The 19,696-nt window shown below is 32.6% G+C and overlaps 1 protein-coding gene across 3 annotated transcripts in view; it reads right to left on the bottom strand.

The window, feature by feature from the left end:
• LOC128683102 (tyrosine-protein phosphatase corkscrew-like) overlaps window positions 1-19,696 on the bottom strand; it is a 62,436-nt gene that overhangs the window by 21,127 nt on the left and 21,613 nt on the right. Inside the window, exon 1 of one of the 3 annotated variants that reach the window (XM_053768353.1) lies at window positions 17,934-18,018. The exons of the other annotated variants lie outside the window; for them this stretch is intronic. The gene's annotated coding sequence lies outside the window, so the exon portion shown is untranslated. Of the gene's footprint in view, window positions 1-17,933; window positions 18,019-19,696 lie in introns of those variants that run through there. 3 annotated transcript variants of the gene reach the window in all.

Genomic DNA, 19,696 nt, shown 5'->3' with positions numbered 1-19,696 from the left:
AAGGGTAATGTGACTTTCTTATGAGAATAAACATCTTTAAACCTAAACGTAAGTCTCTCGCGTTCCCTGTGATCCTGGTAAACAGATGTACTATAAGTGCACTTTCAGGTGCGTTTCAATTTTGACTTGCATGCAACTTGCAACCGTTACAGCTTTTATCGGATGCGGATGAGATGATGCCAATAACTAATAATTTTTAATTATTTGCAGTTTATTTTTTAATCATTAAAGGGTTTACTTAATAAGTGGAATTAAAAAAAAATGATTTATTGACACAGTATTTAAAATAACAAGTTCTATGAAATGCTTTAGTTGATTATTATTACAAATAATACTAGATGCACCTAGGGAATGTGGTATTGTAAGAGTTTTGGGACAAAAAATATTTTATTACCGTACTTCACAGTTAAAAGAACATTGAATTTAAATTTTCTAAAATCTGTGCCCTATTCGAATAGCACTTCTTCCTATCCATGAATTCCTAGTAGATGGATGCGCGAATAGTGCACTCGGAAGGTTTGTCCGCAAAATGCAACAAAATCAATGCAGTTCCAGATAGTTTGAACCAGAACAATGCTCAGGTGTGAGAGAGATAGAAAGAGCATGCGCTTTCCACGTGGTGAATATATTATATATGAAGTACATGTGTACTTTATAGACTTTGTATGCAATCAATGTGACTTGCGCAATGGAATAACGTACACTTACACATATTTCTGGTAACCTAGTACTTACCGGTACCTGAGAGCGTTTGTTTTTATCCCCACGTGGTGATCTTAATATAGGTTGACAGATTTCTTGGTCCATTATGATTTAATTAAGTATTTTCAAGTGCACATGGTCAAAATTATGCTCGAATCAACTGTTTTCTTAAAATTTTGTAACAAACCTGTCTTATAAAACTAAATAACAAAAGTGAGGTTATAAAAGTAACCTCTTAAACAGCCCGTTGTCCTGTACTATGCAGATCTTGAACGAGGCCCACGACATTGGTCAGATATGCTTGAACACCGTCTAAATGACTCCACAAGAAGCATTAACTTCCTAGGTAGTGTATGTGAATTCTTTAAGAACAATGTTATCAAATGTCCGCACACACAAGACGTTGAGTTGTTATTGAGAGTACTTAATTTGCTGTCTCCGATGACTTCCTCGATGTTGTATAAACATTTAATGAATACTATTATTTTGAAACAAATTTTCACCGTTAGATCTTCATTGATAAAATTTTGCGATTTGATTCTATAGTACTTAATTATGAATAAATTACTGTAGATAAAGTATTAAAAACCATATAAGATATGATATGAGCCATATGAACTAGCGACCCGTTCTGGCTGCGCAAGTGTGCAATATTATGCATTAAATCAAAATCAAATCATTTATTCAGAAATTAGGTCTTCACAGGCACTTTTTCACGTCATATTCTAAATTAAATGATGTTTACCAAAGCTACAAACTACTAGCATTTCGGAACGACCAACTGCTGAGAAGAAATGCCGAAAGAAACTCATTCAAACAGTGTTGGTCCCTATTTTAATTATAACATATATTATTATATTATACATATATAATTATAACATTATAACATAACATAACATGTGACGTTAGTAGCTAATGGAGTCGCATACGACTGTGTTATTTACATCTTTACCCGTACCTTCATAGTCGTATTCCTAATGGCTGAGGGTCGTGGAATGAAACACACACAACAACTTTTTCGGCATTATCAATGGAGAAGGCAATGGCAAACCACTCCGGTTTGCCATTGCCTTCTCCATTTCACACACAAGTTTGCAGTGGTGGTCGATGAAAACTACTGCACATGAGTCAGATGGTATACAAACTCATATGGCACAAGTATGATTCGAACCTGGGACCTTTCGATCCACAGGCGGACGTCTTAACCACCACAACGCTTCACAAAATTTCTCAAAAAAATCCGTTGCGTAGTTTTAGGGATCTAAGCATATATAGAGACAAACAGCGAGAAGCCACTTTGTTTTATACTATGTTGTAATTGAGTTGATTTCATATTGCAATATTAAAAACATTTAACTTGCGCAATAGAATAATGTACATCTACATATTTCTGGTACCCTAGTGAGTGCCGGCAACTGCGTAAAGTAAGTTTGATGCCCACGTGATGTTAATATAGTCCTTGAATCAAGAAATTATGAACCTAGTCATAATTTCTTGATTCAAAGACTGTGTTTAAAAATACAAAGTGTCAATTTGACGCTTATTTCAACTATTTTCTTTAAATTTTGTAACAATTCTATCTTTTAACAAGTATTAATAATAAAAGTGAGGTTATAAAAGTAACCTCCATGTAGTGAATGTGATTTCATGGGTGCAATTTGCTGAAATAATGTTGGAGTGACACAAAACCTTGAATTGAGTTTGAGACTAACTGTTTCTACGACTTTTACGATGTTAATAAACATTTCTTTTTTAAATTCCATCTTATTCCTACATTGATAGGTTTAGCCATTTCATTCTATAGAATTATGAATATTTTACGTGTAAGTTAATATGGAAATAAATACAAAATAGACTTGAAATTTATATGTGTATATCACATTAATATACCATATGATATACTATAGACTGTGATCACGTCAATGTGACTTGCGCAATGGATTAATATACACCCATTTATTTCTGATACCCTAGTAAGTGCCGGCAACTGCGAGAGGTTAGTTTGAGTCCCACGTGGCGATCTTAATATCTTCGTAACTATTATTTGGTCCAAAAGTATTAGTTTAAGTATTTTGAACTACATGGCGTAACTTTAACTGACCGTCAAATGTTTGCTTGTTATTTTACAAAATAGCAAGCAAACATTTGACGGTCAAAATGTGCTACAGCACATTTTTCTTTACTGTCACAAAATTGAGGTTATAAAAGAAACCCTTTATTTCATGAGTACGATTTATTCAATGTTTTTGGTGTGGCAGAAGATTTTGCGTTGATATTGAGACTACTGTTACTGGCTACGACATTTTCGGTGCTATGAAAACATTTTATGAATAAATAAAACTCAAGTAAATAATTTTTCATAGTTAATCTATCTATACTAATAGATTTTAGCGATTCCATTCTATAGAATTTTGAATATTATAAAATATTCAAAATTGTAAAACAAAATAGACGCCATACCTATGCCAATTATATGAAATGTATGTGAGTACAGAATTTCTATGTAGGTACTAGACTATGTATCACATCAATATGACATGCGCAATGGAATAATTAACACCTACTTATTTCTGGTACCCTAGTGAATTCTGCGTCCCACGTGTGATCTTCGTAACTAATCGTCATCCAAAAGAGTTTTGAACACGTCGTCACTTTGACGCTTAATTCAACAGTTTTCTTGCTATTTTGTAGTATTTTTTGGTTATCACTAAATTGATTTTTTGAGTGCAATTTTTTTACTATTTTTGGTGTGGCAAAAATCTTAAGTTGAGACTGAGACTAGTTTTACTATGTATGATGAGTTAATCGGTGTTGTATAAACGCGAAAAAATTATACTTCAATAAATAATTGTTCACAGTTTTCCTACATTGAAAAAAAATAGCATTTTCGATTCTATGGTATTTTGAATATGATATAATATAGATAATATCAAGAAAAACACATAAGCCATTTGGCATTTACATGAACTGTACGAATATTAATATCTTATTTAAAGATTTATACAAAAAAGAGTGACTTGCGCAATAGAATAACGTACACCTAAAAGTTTCTGGTAGCCTAGTAACAGCCGGTCGACGAGACGTCATTTTGAGCGCCACGTGGCCATCTTAAATCTTGATTAATATTTTATAGATCCATAAAATTTATTTTTATTGTTTTGAAGAGCACAGCGTCAATTTGTCGCAATCTAAGTGTTTTCTTACTATTTTGTAGCACTTTTCTCATTTAATACCGATTCGGTATAAAAGTGAAAGTGAGGTTATAAAAGTAACCTCTATAAAGCATGTGATTGAAATGTTTTTGGAGTAGCATAAGATCTTGAGTTAATACTGAGGCTATTATTACTAGGTACGTCGACTTAACCTTTTTTACCGTTTTACAACATTGAAAAATATTGGCGATTTTATTCTCTGGTATTGTGAATATGGAGTAGACCACTGAAAACACAAGATAGAAGCAATGTTTGTAGCTATTATGTGAAATATGTGAAGTATATCATGATATGATGTACATTATAGGCTATGTATCAAACTGACTTGCGCAATAGAATAATGTACACCTATATATTTCTGGAAACCTAGTAACTACCGGTAGATGAGAGGTTACAACCACGTGGCTATCTCATAACATGGTTATGGTTAATAATATTTCTGGGTCCAAAGAATTAATTGAAGTGTTTTAAAGTAAAATTTGACATTCAACTCGACTGTTTCATTTCTATTTCAAACCAATTCTCTCTTTTAGTACTTAGGTAATGAGTAAAGTGAGGTTATAAATGTAACATGTGCGCATGTGATTTGTCGAGTGCAATTTTTTGAAATGTTATTGGAGTGGCTCAACCTTGCGTTAAGATTGAGACTGAATAGACAATAAGGGTTTTTTATCTATATTATTATCTAAAAACACAATATAGATGCCAAGCAGTAATTACATAGAATATATGGGAATATGATTTACCAGTCAATAGCACGTCAAGTTTTCCTGCATGAACGTCTATGGCGTGGTAATAGCTGCGAGTTCGCAATGAATTTGGGTAGGTTGATGTGCTGTTCACAGTACGTAATACGTATCAGATCAATGTGACTTGCGCAATGGAATTATTTATGTCTACATATTTCTGGTGCCCTAGTAAAAACGGTGTGACGCCCACGTTGATATTAAATCTAGGATAATTTCATTTTGTTTAAATTTTGTAACAATTCTATCTTTTACGTTACACCTCTCGCAGTTGCCGGCACTCACTAGGGTTAGTGAGTGCCGGTACAAAGAGAGGTTGGTTGAGTCCCACGTGACGAAGGTACGTATCAGATCAATGTGACTTGCGCAATGGAATTATGTACGTCTATATATTTCTGGTGCCCTAGTAAATACGGTGTGACGCCCACGTTGATATTAAATCTAGGATCATTTCTTAGTTCGAAGACAATTTGAGTGATACACAGTGTCAAATTAACGCTCATTTCAATTGTTTTGTTTAAATTTTGTAACAGTTCTATCTTTTAACACTTAATAAAAGTGAGGTCATCAAAAGTAACCTCTACGTGGCGCAAGTGATTACATGGGTGCGATTTGCTTAAATAGTTTTGGAGTTACACAATGTATTGAGTTGGGATTGAGACTACTCTTACTTACTACCATATAGTTCAAAGCACTTAAAATAATACTTTTGGACCAAGAAACAGTTAAACCTCTCGCAGTTGCCGGCACTCACTAGGGTTAGTGAGTGCCGGTACTGCGAGAGGTTAGTGGAGTCCCACGTGACGAAGTTATTAAACCTGTACGTAATACGTATCAGTCAATGTGACTTGCGCAATGGAATTATGTACATCTGCATGTTTCTGGTGCCCTAGTAAATTCGGTGTGACGCCCACGTTGATATTAAATGTAGGATAATTTATTTTTGTTTAAATTTTGTAACAATTCTATCTTTTAACACTTAATAAAAGTGAGGTTATCAAAAGTAACGCGATTTGCTTAAATAGTTTTGGAGTTACACAATGTATTGAGTTGGGATTGAGACTACTCTTACTTACTACCATATAGTTCAAGACACTTAAAATAATAGTTTTGGACCAAGAAACAGTTAAACCACTCGCAGTTGCCGGCACTCACTAGGGTTAGTGAGTGCCGGTACTGCGAGAGGTTAGTGGAGTCCCACGTGACGAAGTTATTAAACCTGTACGTAATACGAGTACGTATCAGTCAATGTGACTTGCGCAATGGAATTATGTATGTCTGCATATTTCTGGTGCCCTAGTAAATACGGTGTGACGCCCACGTTGATATTAAATCTAGGATAATATATATTCTATCTTTTAATTAACACTAAATTGAGGTTTTAAAAGTAACCCCTCATCACTATAATATGTGACTTCTTGAGTGCATTTTTTGAAATGTTTCAAGTGTGGTAGAAAGTCTAGAGTTGAGAATTGAGATACTGTTACTATTCTATGATAATCCTTGGTGCTGTATAAACGTTTTATAAAAAATATAACTTAAATAAAAAACCTTTCACTGTTTTCCTATATTGAAAAAAAATGCAATTCGATACTGTAGTATTTTTATTATGGTACATGTAGATAATATCTAGAAAACCCCTTAAGCCATTTGGCATTTATATGAACTATTTGAATATTATTATCTACCTTAAAGATTATACCAAAAAAACTTGACATGCACCATGCAAAATTGTACTTCTACTTAAATGTTTCTGGTGGCCTATTAACAATCGGTAACTATGAGATGTCAATTTGAGCTCCACATGAAGATGGTCTTCATTACTTGGTAAATATTTATTGAACCGTAGTAATATTTTTTCAATTTCAATTGTCGCAATGCAAGTGTTTTCTATTTCGTAAAACTTTTCTCTTTTAACGTAACCTTTTAAAAGTAACCTCTTCTTAGTGTATGTGATTTTTTCAGTGGAATATTTTGAAATGTTTTTTGTTTGGCATAAGATCTTGAGTTAAGATTGAGACTGACTAGACATTAACAGATTTTGTCTGCTATGACTTACTCGGCGTAATAAAAACATTTTATGAAAAAAAAAAACTTATGTAAACATTTTCTCGCAGAATTCTCACATTGACAAATTTTTGCGATTTGATGGTCAATGGTCTTCTGAATTATATGGAAAATATGAGTATTCATATTCACATTATTTATAATTATGATGTACGTAATATGTTGTATTTTATAGTCTATACGTCAGATTATTGTGACTTGCGCATTGGAATTATGTAAGTACACCTGCATATTTCTGGTAACCTAGTAACAACCGGTAACTACGAGTCGTTAATTTCAGCCCCACGTGGTGATCTTTAACATATTGGTTGTAATTTCTTGGTTTATAGGATTAGTTAAAGTATTTTAAAGTAAACAGCTTCAATTTTACACTTAATTCAACTGTTTTCTTTCTATTTCGTAGCACTTCTTTCTTTTAAGATTGAATCACAAAAGTGAGGTTATAAAAGTAACCTCTCAGGCCATGGAAATCCTAGACTGTAATTTTGTGAACAGTTTGAGTAGTGACAGAAGATTTTGTGTTGTGAGAGTAGAATAGTATCGTTACAGTAACTGTAATGTTGTTGTAATTGCCAATATTGACAAATATTAGCGATTTGATTCTATAGGTTTTATATTCTATATGGTGTAGTTAGGTAATATTTAAAAAACACTAGACATAGGCACAAGCGTTGTCTACTGCAGTACGGTAGATGATAGGTTTTTTATTGTGATTACTATTCGAAGATATTATACACCAGCGAAAAAAATCAATAATTCTAACGTGACGTCACGGTAGAGTCATACCTTAGCGTAAAACGTATTCTTTATCATGGTTATGTGTATATAATATGATGTTGATTGTAGACTACGACTCAAATCAATGTGACTTGCGCAATGGAATAATGTACACCTGCAAATTTCTGATAACCTGGTATCTACCGGTATCTGCGAGTTGTTTGTTTGAGTCCCACGTGGTGATCTTAATATATGGTTAAAATTTCTTGGTCTATAGGACTAATTTCAGCATTTTCAAAAACACAGCGTCAATTACTCGTTTATTTCGACTGTTTTCTTTCCATTTTGTAAGTAGCACTTCTTTCTTTTGATATTGTATCACATAAGTGAGGTTATAAAAGTAACCTCTCTTTGAGTGCAATTTTTGTTTGAAATGTTTTTGGAGTGAGAATTGAGAGTTGATATTTTTATTGTCTACTATGACTTCCTCGGTGTTGTAAAAATAATTTAAAAAATATATGTGTTGTAAAAATATATCAAAAACTAATAGTACTGACCAAGGAAGAATTTCTTAATGGCGTTCCTACATTGGAATATTTTAACAATTTAATTATATTGCATTTTGAAAATAGTGTAGGTAAATTTCTAAAAATATACACAAGATAGAATGGATGGTGCATGACGGTCATTATGGATTTTGTAAAAACTAGTCAGTTTTGTTCGATTCAACAAAGGCATCTCCGTTCGTTTTTTTACAAAATCACGTCCCAAATAAATATTTAGTTATTTCCTATAACCAAGTCTGAGTTGCGCAATGAAATAATGAAACCAGCATCTATTTCTGGTAACCTAGTCACGGCGAGTACTAAGTGGGGTTAATTCCATCCCCACGTGGCGATCTTAACAATTTGATAAGAATTTGTTGGTTCAGAGTGTTCGTCTAAGCAATTTTGAAGTAAGAACCATACACAAAAAATATCAATATTAACTTCAACTGTTTAATTCATTTTTTGACTAAAAACCAAAAGAAGGTTAGAAAAGTAACCTAAAAAGAAGTTAATTTATGCCATCGTCAAATTTTTCAGGTCTAACTTTAGCTTGTTTAAAAAATCTGAACAACATGATACTTTTTGTTCCATTTTAGTAATAATTAATATGAATTCTATAAAGTCTGTGTACCTACGTAATTACAATTGAATGTAAAAAAAAAATGTACTTACTTTCTATAATCAATCGCGAGTTGCGCAATAGAAATATGAACACTGTTATATATTTCTTATAACTTAGTAACTGCCGGCTACTAAGATAGGTTAGTTTGATCATCACGTATTATCAAGGATGTTGGTGGTCTGAACGTCTTGATAAACATTCATCAATCGATTTCTTTCTTCAATCAATGATTTCTTTCTATTTTGTAACACTTCTTTAGTACATAATAACTAATGTGAAGTTAAAATAACCTGTAATTGTACTTAAGAATGCACTTGTCTTAGTGAATTCCTGAGTAAAATTGAAATGTTTTTGTAAAAGATTTTGAGTTGATACTGCAGTCATTCTCGACGATGCATTTTTCGTTGTTGCAAAAATATTTAATAAAGAGAACTTCCTGAATGTTAATAAATAGTTTATGAGAAAACTGATGAGATTTGATTAGGTATATAGTATTTTTCATATAGTGTAGATAATAAATATTTAATAGATACACTAAACAGATGCCATATAAAATATATAATATAATGTTGTTTATAGAGTACGCATCAAATCAATGTGACTTGCGCAATGGAATAATATACACCTGTATATTTCTGGTACTCTAGTGAATACCGGTAACTGCGAGAGGTTAGTTTGAGCCCCACGTGGTGATCTTAATATATTGGCTAAAATTTCTCAGTCTATAGGATTAATTTAAGCATTTTGAAAAACACGGCATCAATTATTTGCTTAATTCGACTGTTTGCTTTCTATTTAGTCCGCACTGCCTTCTTTTAATATTGAATCACATAAGTGAGCTCATAAAGTAACCTCTCCATAATGCATGTGATTTATTGAGTGAAAGGTTTTTCGAGTGGCACAAGATGTAACCTTATGCTGAGGGGAGGCCTTTTTGATGTACATTAATATGGCCAGATAGAATGTCCTGTAAAATTAGATATAAGTTTGTTATAAGTACCAAATAATCATTTTTCTTTCTTACTTTCTTTCAAGTTCTAGAGTTGAGACTGAGACTGAATAGTCTTCGTCGTCTACTATGAGTAGACTCATTAAACAATATTCGACTATTCAACTGAATAATCGAATATTGTTTAATATGTGTTCCTCAGTGTTAACATTTTACATACATACGTAATACCGACAAAAGAATAATTCCTTCATAAATTTCAGATTTTAATAATTTCATTACCTATATTTACATATGGTGCAGGTAATTTGTAAAAATATACACAAGATAGAATACATGTGGGGTTATCCATGGATTTTGTTAATACCAGTCAGTTTTAGTCGATTTAATAAACGGAAACCACGTGTCAAATAAATATGTAGTCAGGTAAGTACTTCCTATAGCCAAGTCTGAGTTGCGCAATGAAATTGATGAACCAACATCAATTTCTGGTTCCCTAGTCACGGTCGTTACCTACTGCGTGGGTGTCGTTTTATCCCCACCACGTGGAGATCTTAACAAATTCTTATTAAATTGACATATTACATTTTTACACACAACTCCGTCTATATAGCGCTGCGTCGCGTGTCTCGTGAAGAAAGACATTTTTCAGTGGACATCGTTTTGTAAATTTGAAAAATCAGAAAGAAGAGGATTTATTTACTTTATTTAATAATAAGTGAATGGTCGAAACGAAGTATAAACATGAAAAAAAACTTCAAAGTTTCAAACGATTATTATTAAGTAAGTGCATAGACTAATCGAAATCAAAATTTTCTAATATCGGAATCGGGACACGGGAGCAAAATTAGTATACCACATCGAGAAAAAAAAAATGTCCGTTTGAAAACCATCAAAATACTTTGTTAAATTATCAAGTTGCTAAAAAATCTCCATAGCGCGATCTAAAAAAGTACTAAAACTATAAATTACCAATTTTCAGATTTTTTCCTATACCCAGTACGGTATGCCCCAACTTTATGCCAAATTTCATGATTCCTGGTCTACGGGAAGTAGGTACCCTATAGGTTCTAATTCTCTTGTGAAATCGCATATATAATAATATTTTTTGATCGCTTTAACGCTTTAATAAGTTTGATTTTTTGCTGCCCAGCTGAAGAGAGAGTAGACCTGGGTATTTGGGCTAAATATCAACTTGATACCTCTACGCATTCCTGAAAAAAGATGGACGGACGGACGGACAGACAGACGGACAACGAAGTGATCCTATAAGGGACGCTTTCATGCGTCATAGATAAAATTAATTAAACCTAAATTTTTTACCGTAAATAGGTTGGAGTTGCGCAATAGGATAATGAATACCTATTTTAGTTTCTGCTATCCTAGTAGCAGCCGGCAACTAAGAGACGCCAGTCGGAGCCCACGTGGCGATCTTACCCTCTTGATAATATATTTCTTGCTCCAAACTCTTAATTTTAGTGTTTATAAAGTACCATCCACAACCTTTATGTATATAACTGATCTAGTTCAACTGTTTTCTGTCTATTTTGTTCGATTCTTTCTTTTCGTAGATATTTAATGTGAGGTTATAAAACTAACCTCAATATTTTTTGGTTTACTATGTTATAGGTTAAGTCTCGGGTAAATGTAATTAGAATGTCAAAACAATACTTCTACACTTATGTATCTACATATAACAATTCCTCTGTGTTGTGAAAATAACATTTTTATAAATAATATTATGTTGCTGCCTATACCTACATTAAGAAATATATACATGCAAAATGTGTATGTTTGTTTCTACAAGTAGTTTCAAAAAGCCATGTGGCTTTGCTTTGGACACTAAATTTCATACTAGTATTTAATGGGAGTTGCGCAATAGGATATTGAACACCGATATTTATTTCTGATAACCTAGTCACGTCCAGCATCCGTAAGAAGTTGTTTGGATCTTCATGTGGCAATTAACTTTAAATGTTTTTCTTGGTCTAAAGTTTTAATTTCAGGATTTTAATAATGTTTATTACCTAGTTACACGTATTAGCTCATTATTATTTACTATGGTCAAGAACATGACCAAAATCGAAAAAGTGGATCGATTTAAATTTAATAGTTTGTATTTCATAAAGTCTTTGAAATTTTATGCAATTTAGGTAATAATTAACCTAACTTTATCATCACAAGAGAGGAGCTCACGTGGTTTTAAGAAATCACGTGGTCTAAATTTATATGTGGAAATAAAAGTTTCTATAGACAAGCTGGAGTTGCGCTGTAGAATAAGGAATACCCATTTTAATTTCTGCTATCCTAGTAGCAGCCGGCAACTAAAAGATGCCAGTCGGAGCCCACGTGGCGATCTTACCCTTTTGATATGGATTCTTACCCCAAACTTTTAATTTCAGTATTTCTAAAGTACCGTCCACAACCTGTATGTATATAACTAACGCTTAGTTCAAATGTTTTCTGTCTATTTTGTTGAATTCTTTCTTTTTATCGATATTTTATGTAGGTAAGGTTATAAAACTAACCTCAATGTTTTGGGTTTTGTATGTTATAAGTAAGTGTGCATGTATTTAGTGTAATTTTATCTGGAATATCAATAAAACACTTCCGAACTTAAGTATCTACCTACATATAACAATTATGTTGTGAAAAAATATTTTTATAAATAATATTAGATTACTGCTATATACTATATTGCTTTCTAGTTAAATGTTAACTGCACGATCTAAGAAACTCATGTAGTTTTATTGTATTCATAAAATAATACACTTAAATACTTTGTTTTATGCTAGTATGAATTGATCAATAGGTACTTCTAGAAGTAGCCGGCAATTTTGGAGGTTAGTTTTAATCGCACGTTTCACGCACGCGCACCATAGGTTCAAAATGTATATGAAATTTCTACCAAATTCAAGGGAATCAGTTCGACTATTAATGATAAGATATATTTTACAACAATATATTTCTCATTCGATAAAAATTATATACTTACCTACAATAATATGAAATATATTATTTTGTAAATAATTTAGTAGTGATAATAAACTATTCACTCGCTATTTTACTTTTTATTGTATTTCTTCGCCACTATAAATAATTAACAACAAACTTTCTCTGACCCTGAAAACTTCTAAACTTTATACCTGTTTTGGCACCTATTCAAGAATGAAAGCATAGCCTTTATTGACTTACGTTTGCCAAGAAAATTAACGAATTTTTAGTTTATTTTTTTAACTTTCATAATGAATTTATGTACTAGGGTACCTACTTTTTACATTAAATTGTAAAATATTACTTTTTTTCATTGATGCTTCCACTATGAGTACACAGACTATCAACATGTGTATTGGTAAACTCGTCGACGTTAGGTGGCAACATAAAATTTAAAAAAAGCGACATTTGCGCATGTGCAATAATGCATTTCAGTGAAAGTATACCAACTTGCATTCATGATATCCTGGCCATCTTGCACTGATGTGATGAACTTGCGCCAAAAGGAAAACACGTGGCACATAACCTCAATATATTCCCGGCGTGGATTATTTTAATTGATACAAAAACTTGAATGAAATTGACATCTGTGTGTACAGAAAATAGTTGAATAGGTTTCAAATGAATAAGTTATTTATTTACTTGTATGTTATTTTCTTTATTTTGTAATAAGCACGCCTTAAGTCATTAATAATTATTTCCGCTAACTAATGTAACTCAGATTGTGTGTTTTCGATGATCAAATGGTATTAAGCTTATTCTGCTTCATTTGGATCTATGTAACTACTTATAAGATTTTTTTTGTGTTGTGATTAAAAATTTTTATGAAACATATTAACAAAAAAGCAGCAATGCCGATATTTATTTTTATTTTTAATAGATAATTATTCACTATGGTAAAACATGTTCAAAATATTTAATGGAATGATTTTCTTTATGTATAAATAGCTTGTTTCTTTTTTAAAATTTATACGTGGTTTCTATAGACAAGAAAGAAAGAAAAAAATATTTGCTAAAAACATGAGTGAACGATGTTACAAATCATGTTGAAGTACAAATCGATGTTAAAATTAATTAAACCTAATTTTTTTACCAAAAATAGGTTGGAGTTGCGCAATAGGATAATGAATACCTATTTTAGTTTCTGGTATCCTAGTAGCAGCCGGCAACTAAGAGACGCCAGTCGGAGCCCACGTGGCGATCTTACCCTCTTGATAATGTATTTCTTGCTCCAAACTCTTAATTTCAGTGTATATAAAGTACCATCCACAACCTTTATGTATATAACTGATCTAGTTCAACTGTTTTCTGTCTATTTTGTTCGATTCTTTCTTTTCGTAGATATTTAATGTGAGGTTATAAAACTAACCTCAATATTTTTTGGTTTACTATGTTATAGGTTAAGTCTCGGGTAAATGTATTTAGAATGTCAAAACAATACTTCTACACTTAAGTATCTACATATAACAATTCCTCTGTGTTGTGAAAAAAACATTTTTATAAATAATATTATATTGCTGCCTATACCTACATTTCCCATTTTAAATAGGTCTTCAAGTACGAATTCTTTCGATTGATTTCTAGTTTAATGTAAATTGCACGATCTAAGAAATTGTTAAATAATGTAAATACTTTGTTTACGTAAGTAACAAGTCGATTAATACCTCTAAAATCATGAAGTAACCGGCAAATATTGAGGTTAGTTTCAATCGCAGGTTTCACGCACGCGCACCTTCGTTTCAAAGTGCATTTGAGATACCTACCAAAATCAAGGGATTAATTTCCACTTTTATATAATATATGATAATTAATTTTCTATGTTACAATACAGACGTGTCAACAATAATGTTAAATATATATTTTTGTTTATAATTTACTAGCGAATGAACTATATTTTCTCACCGTTTGTATTTTAGTTTATTGTATTTATTATCCGCTACACATGTACGTGCTTCGGCACCATAGATAAAATAAATATTTCGGCACCAATTTAAGGGTGAAGCATCGCTTTTATTGAATACGTTTGCCAAGATAATTACTTACTTTTGAAATTATTTTTGTAACTTCCATAATGTTAGGTACTTACCTACCTACCTAGTTATAGAGAATATTAGAATTTTTTTAAATAGATACTTCCATGATGAATACAATTGGTAAAATCGTTAGAGTTAGGTGGCAACATAAAATTTAAAAAAAAAAGCGAACGAATCGACTTTTGCGCATGTGCAATAATGCATTTCACTGAAAGGATACTAACATGCATTCCTGATGTCCTAGTGATCGTTGCACTGAACTTGCACTGAAGTGATAAACTCGCGCCAAAACGTAAACACTTGGCATAACCTCAAACTATCTCGGCGTGGAAATTTTTACCCCTGCCCCTGCTTAAATGCTCTCGGGAAAGTTTTATTTTCGTATTAAAATATGATTGTGATACTTGGAATAAAATATCCATAGCGCATTAAAAATACACACAGCGCCATCTAGTGTTTTTATTGCGAAGTTTTGTTTATTAACATTTTGCGCCACCTTAGAATTTAGACAATTTAGAATTAGAACCATTCAGAATATAGGGATTTCGCAGATTCCACGGGAATAATAGGTTTTTCTGGGATGAAAGGTACCTACCCTATGTCCTTCAATGAGACATGGTCAATCTGGTGGTGGCGTCGTGGGCCGGGTCGTGAGGTTCCCTCTATTATGGTTGAGCTACGCGATGGCTGTCCCATGCGTCAACTCGTGAACGGGTGCTGCCAGAGGGAACTGGTCATCTCGTTTCTCATATATTTTCATGTAAGTTAATTGTGTTTCACATCGATATATATATATATATATATATATATATATATATATATATATATATATATATATATATATATTATAATCAGCACTCGGATCACGATATCATAACCTGTTTTGATATACCTTTTGACTATGTACATTATGTACTTTTATATATTATTAGAAAGAAAAGAAAAAAAAGATTTTTTTGTAAGAAACAATATAGGTAAGCCGATCTGGCATGATAGGGACCAACACTGTTCAAATGAGTTTCTTTCGGCATTTCTTCTCAGCAGTGGTCGTTCCGAAATGCCAGTAGTTTCTAGCTTGTGAGAAATAACTATAAATTTAAAGATTGACGAGAAAAAGTGCCTGTGAAGGTCTAATTTCTGAATAAATGATTTGAATTTGAAGACATTTCAAGAATATTGGTTGAGTAGATAGTAACAAATAAATAAATTTATATATTTACAACTTTATACATGGGAACTTTATATAATGTGTATTATAGATGGGAAACTCGGTCTTCTTACTCTACCCTGCTTGTACACTCTTGAACTGTGTAGGCTTGTCAAGTTGAAGCCTGAATTAATTGTTAAAGCTAGGGACAGATGTCCGAGAAATACTAGAAATCCAGACAGACTAATTATACCGATACTTCCGCAAACAGCTCTATATTTGGAAAGCTGTTATGCAATGTGCGTCAAAATATTTAATGCCCCTCCAGCAGATATAAAATCTCTCCCTATCAAGGAATTTGGCAAAAAAATTATACTATTAAAAATTACTTGTAACTAGTTTAATTATTATTATGCATATGTGATTTTGATATTAAAATGACATTTGTCTGTTAATGTGATAAAATGATAAAACGTAGTTTATAAAAATTTATATTTGCATGCTATATAGAAGCAAAACATGTATTAAAGCTACAATTGTGACAATTATGTATCACCTACCATGTTCTAAGGTGAATTAATAATTTGAATTAGAATTCGTTAAAATTGCGTACCTAACGCATAAAACATTACTTAATTATTTCGAAGTATAGAAATTAACACATGCAAGAGATAAATTGATAATAACTATCGATTAGTGCAATGCAATGTGTTTATATCTGAAAGTGTGTCAAATGTTTTTAATATCTCGGCTGACCTCAGAGCTCGCCCTTGGACGAAAAATTTGTAAAGTTGACAACTAGGTGTCGTGTCACTATGAAAGTAGGTATACTAATTAGGTACATGGATAATAGTAACACTTTTTACCCTTGTGTCATTACCAATTGTAAGACAGGAAACCGTTTAAGGCGTCAACGTAAAATTAGTCTTCTACCAAGACGCACTATTTAAAAAGTTAACAATATTTTGTTTGCTAACTAAAGCACGTTGTGATTATTGTGAGTAATACAAATATATAACCAGCGTACCAGCCGCCAACCTATACCAACAGTCCACTTGGGAATCAATCAATAATTAAACGTGTGAAGCGGTGGTGGTGGAATCAATCAATAATTAAACGTGTGAAGAAGAAGTATAGAATATAGCCTATAGAAATGGTTAAGACCCCCGCCTGAGGATCGAAAGGTCCCAGGTTCGAATCCTACTCGTGCCACATTCGTATACCAATCTGACTCATGTATAGTAGTTTTCATAGATCATCACTTGCTTCCGGTGAAGGAAAAACATCGTGAGGAAACCTGCACACTTGTTGATTATTAACTTGTGTGTGAAATGGAGAAGGCAGTGGCAAACCACTCTATTAATAATGCCAAGAAAGTTGTTACGTGTGTTTCATTCCATGTAATGACCACGACCCTCAGTCATGAGGAATACAACTGTGAAAAAGAAACGTGTCTCCGACAGATACTTCGGACGGTTGTATTTTATAAGTTACACTATATGTTTCCCAGGGCTTCGCTCCTATGGGAATTTTGAAATAAGATATAGCCTATAGGAAACATGGACAATGTCCATTTCTAATGGTGAAATAATTTTTGAAATCGGTTCAGCAGTTTCGGAGATTACCCGCCTCAAACATACAAACTCACAAACGCTGACTTCTTTATAATAATAGTATAGATTTAGATTAGAGTCCCACTGCTGGGATCAAAAATTACATTTATCTATACATACTAATGTTATTTGTTTCACCACACGATAAGGTGCCCAAATTTCCAGGGTCAAAATGTCAGTAAATTAAAATATTTTTGAAATATTTTTACCAAAGGTTTAGATATTAATATTAAGCATAATTGGAATTTAAAAAATAAATTACTTAATTAAGTCTACTATACATAAACTCCACTAAAATAAAGTAAACACATTCAGACCTTGTCGAAAAAGAAGTAAAAACGACATGCCCTTATTTGATAAGGGGCTTTGTTTGCTTTCATAAAATGTTTTTTTTCTTTGGGTAATAATAAGGTAAAGCTCTTTTATTATTCTTATCGAGTGGCTGCTAACATACGTATGACAATTTAGTCACACATTCGTATGACAAAAAAAATTAAGTGACTAACAAAATGATAACATTTCAACAAATATATAGATATATAATAAATATATTAAAAGAGTGAAAGAATATAACAAAACTCACGTATTTTTCCACGGCTGTCCAGCAAAATATTCGCCACTACAATACTAATGTTGGCGATCGGCGCAGGAGTAGTGCGCAGTTGAGATGAATTAACATTAGTGAAGATAAACAAAGCGATCAGTCAGTACGTATTGATGTGACATACAGCCGGAAAGATCGGACAGCAATTGTGGACGAAAAAGATTTTTGTCAGTCTTCGCAGTAATGTTTCATTTCCTTAAATATTTTTATTCGAACGACCATTGGGTGCCTATTGAATTGGTCAAATTCTCTAATATTACCAGGAAATATCTCAATTTGAATTTACAGCTTCAGCTTTTTTATTGCTTTAGTAAGTAGGTAACCACTTGACCAAAAAGTGAAAAAAAATTAAACAAGTTCCATTTTTGACAGCGATACGTTTTTCCTGGGTTACATTTCATGCTTACGATTCTTTGACATTACTTTCTCGGAAAATATAGAATCGACCCCCTTTCCGAAAAGTCTATTTTGTCACTATTTGCAGTCGCACAGACTTCAATACACATAAAGTTTAGTCTGAGTGTTTGTTTACCAACCCTAACAGCTGTATGTCCATATATCTTATTTACTCAATATATTCACATATAGATCTCAGATACTTGTATGGAATGACGACACTCGACTTTTCATGATTCATATTTTGTAATATGTTTCTTGTGAACAGCGTTTCTGAAACGTCTATTTTCACCATATTCATATTGGAGTTAGTCCGTTATAAAATTTGTGCAGTAAAAAAGAATCGCGCCGTATTTTCTGTTTGTTGGTGACTATCAGTAAACAATTAACATTGTGTGGTCAAATGGAGAATGCCAATATTTTTTTCGGCATAGTTTGGTTTTGACTTCTAATAATGACATAAACTGGCAGCCATAGTATTAAAAAAATTAAACTAGCGACATAAAACATCACACATTGTGCCACAGAGTGCGTGAAAGTCGTTGACTTACCTTGCAAGACGCGACGCAAGGCTGCAGTCCCTATCTACTCTATATGTAAATCGATACATTTTACAATTCGATTTATTTAACGATTGCAACTTCATTTAAAACGATTGATAGTGAATCCTTGGATATTTTATAAACGATATCAGGTTATTTTTATATCTTTATGCGCGTTAAAAGTTAGCGTTTGACGACCTCGGTGGCGCAGTGGTAAGATTCTTGCCACTGAACCGTGAGGTCCCGGGTTCGATCCCCGGTCGGGTCATGATGGAAAATGATCTTTTTCTGATTGGCCCGGTTCTCGGATGTTTATCTATATATGTATTTATTATAAAATATAGTATCGTTGTGTTAGTATCCCATAACACAAGTCTCGAACTTACTTTGGGGCTAGCTCAATTTGTGTGATTTGTCCTAATATATTTATTTATTTATTAAAATATATGAGTAAAGAACATTTCAAAAATTGACGGCTTGTTTTCAACAAACACAAAATGTATCGAATTTATAACTTGTAAAAAATACAAAACACTTAACCCAAAGCACACATGTTTTAAACTACCTTCACTAATTTCAACAATGTTGATTGAACCATTTCTAATGTAAAAGAAAATGTTACTTATATCGAATCGCGCACGCAAACCAAGTTGCAGAAGGCTCAACTAGTTTCAAATAAACGTTGAAAAGCGTTGATACGGAACCTAACATGGAAATGTTTGTGGCATGTATGTGGAATTTTAAGTTTTTTTATTAATTTTAGCGCGTGGGCGCAGCGCTATGATCCATAACGATCCATTAATT

This window comes from Plodia interpunctella, chromosome Z, assembly GCF_027563975.2.
Source record: "Plodia interpunctella isolate USDA-ARS_2022_Savannah chromosome Z, ilPloInte3.2, whole genome shotgun sequence".
Classification (NCBI taxonomy): domain Eukaryota; kingdom Metazoa; phylum Arthropoda; class Insecta; order Lepidoptera; family Pyralidae; genus Plodia; species Plodia interpunctella.
This window is presented reverse-complemented; position numbering and strand designations above follow the sequence as displayed.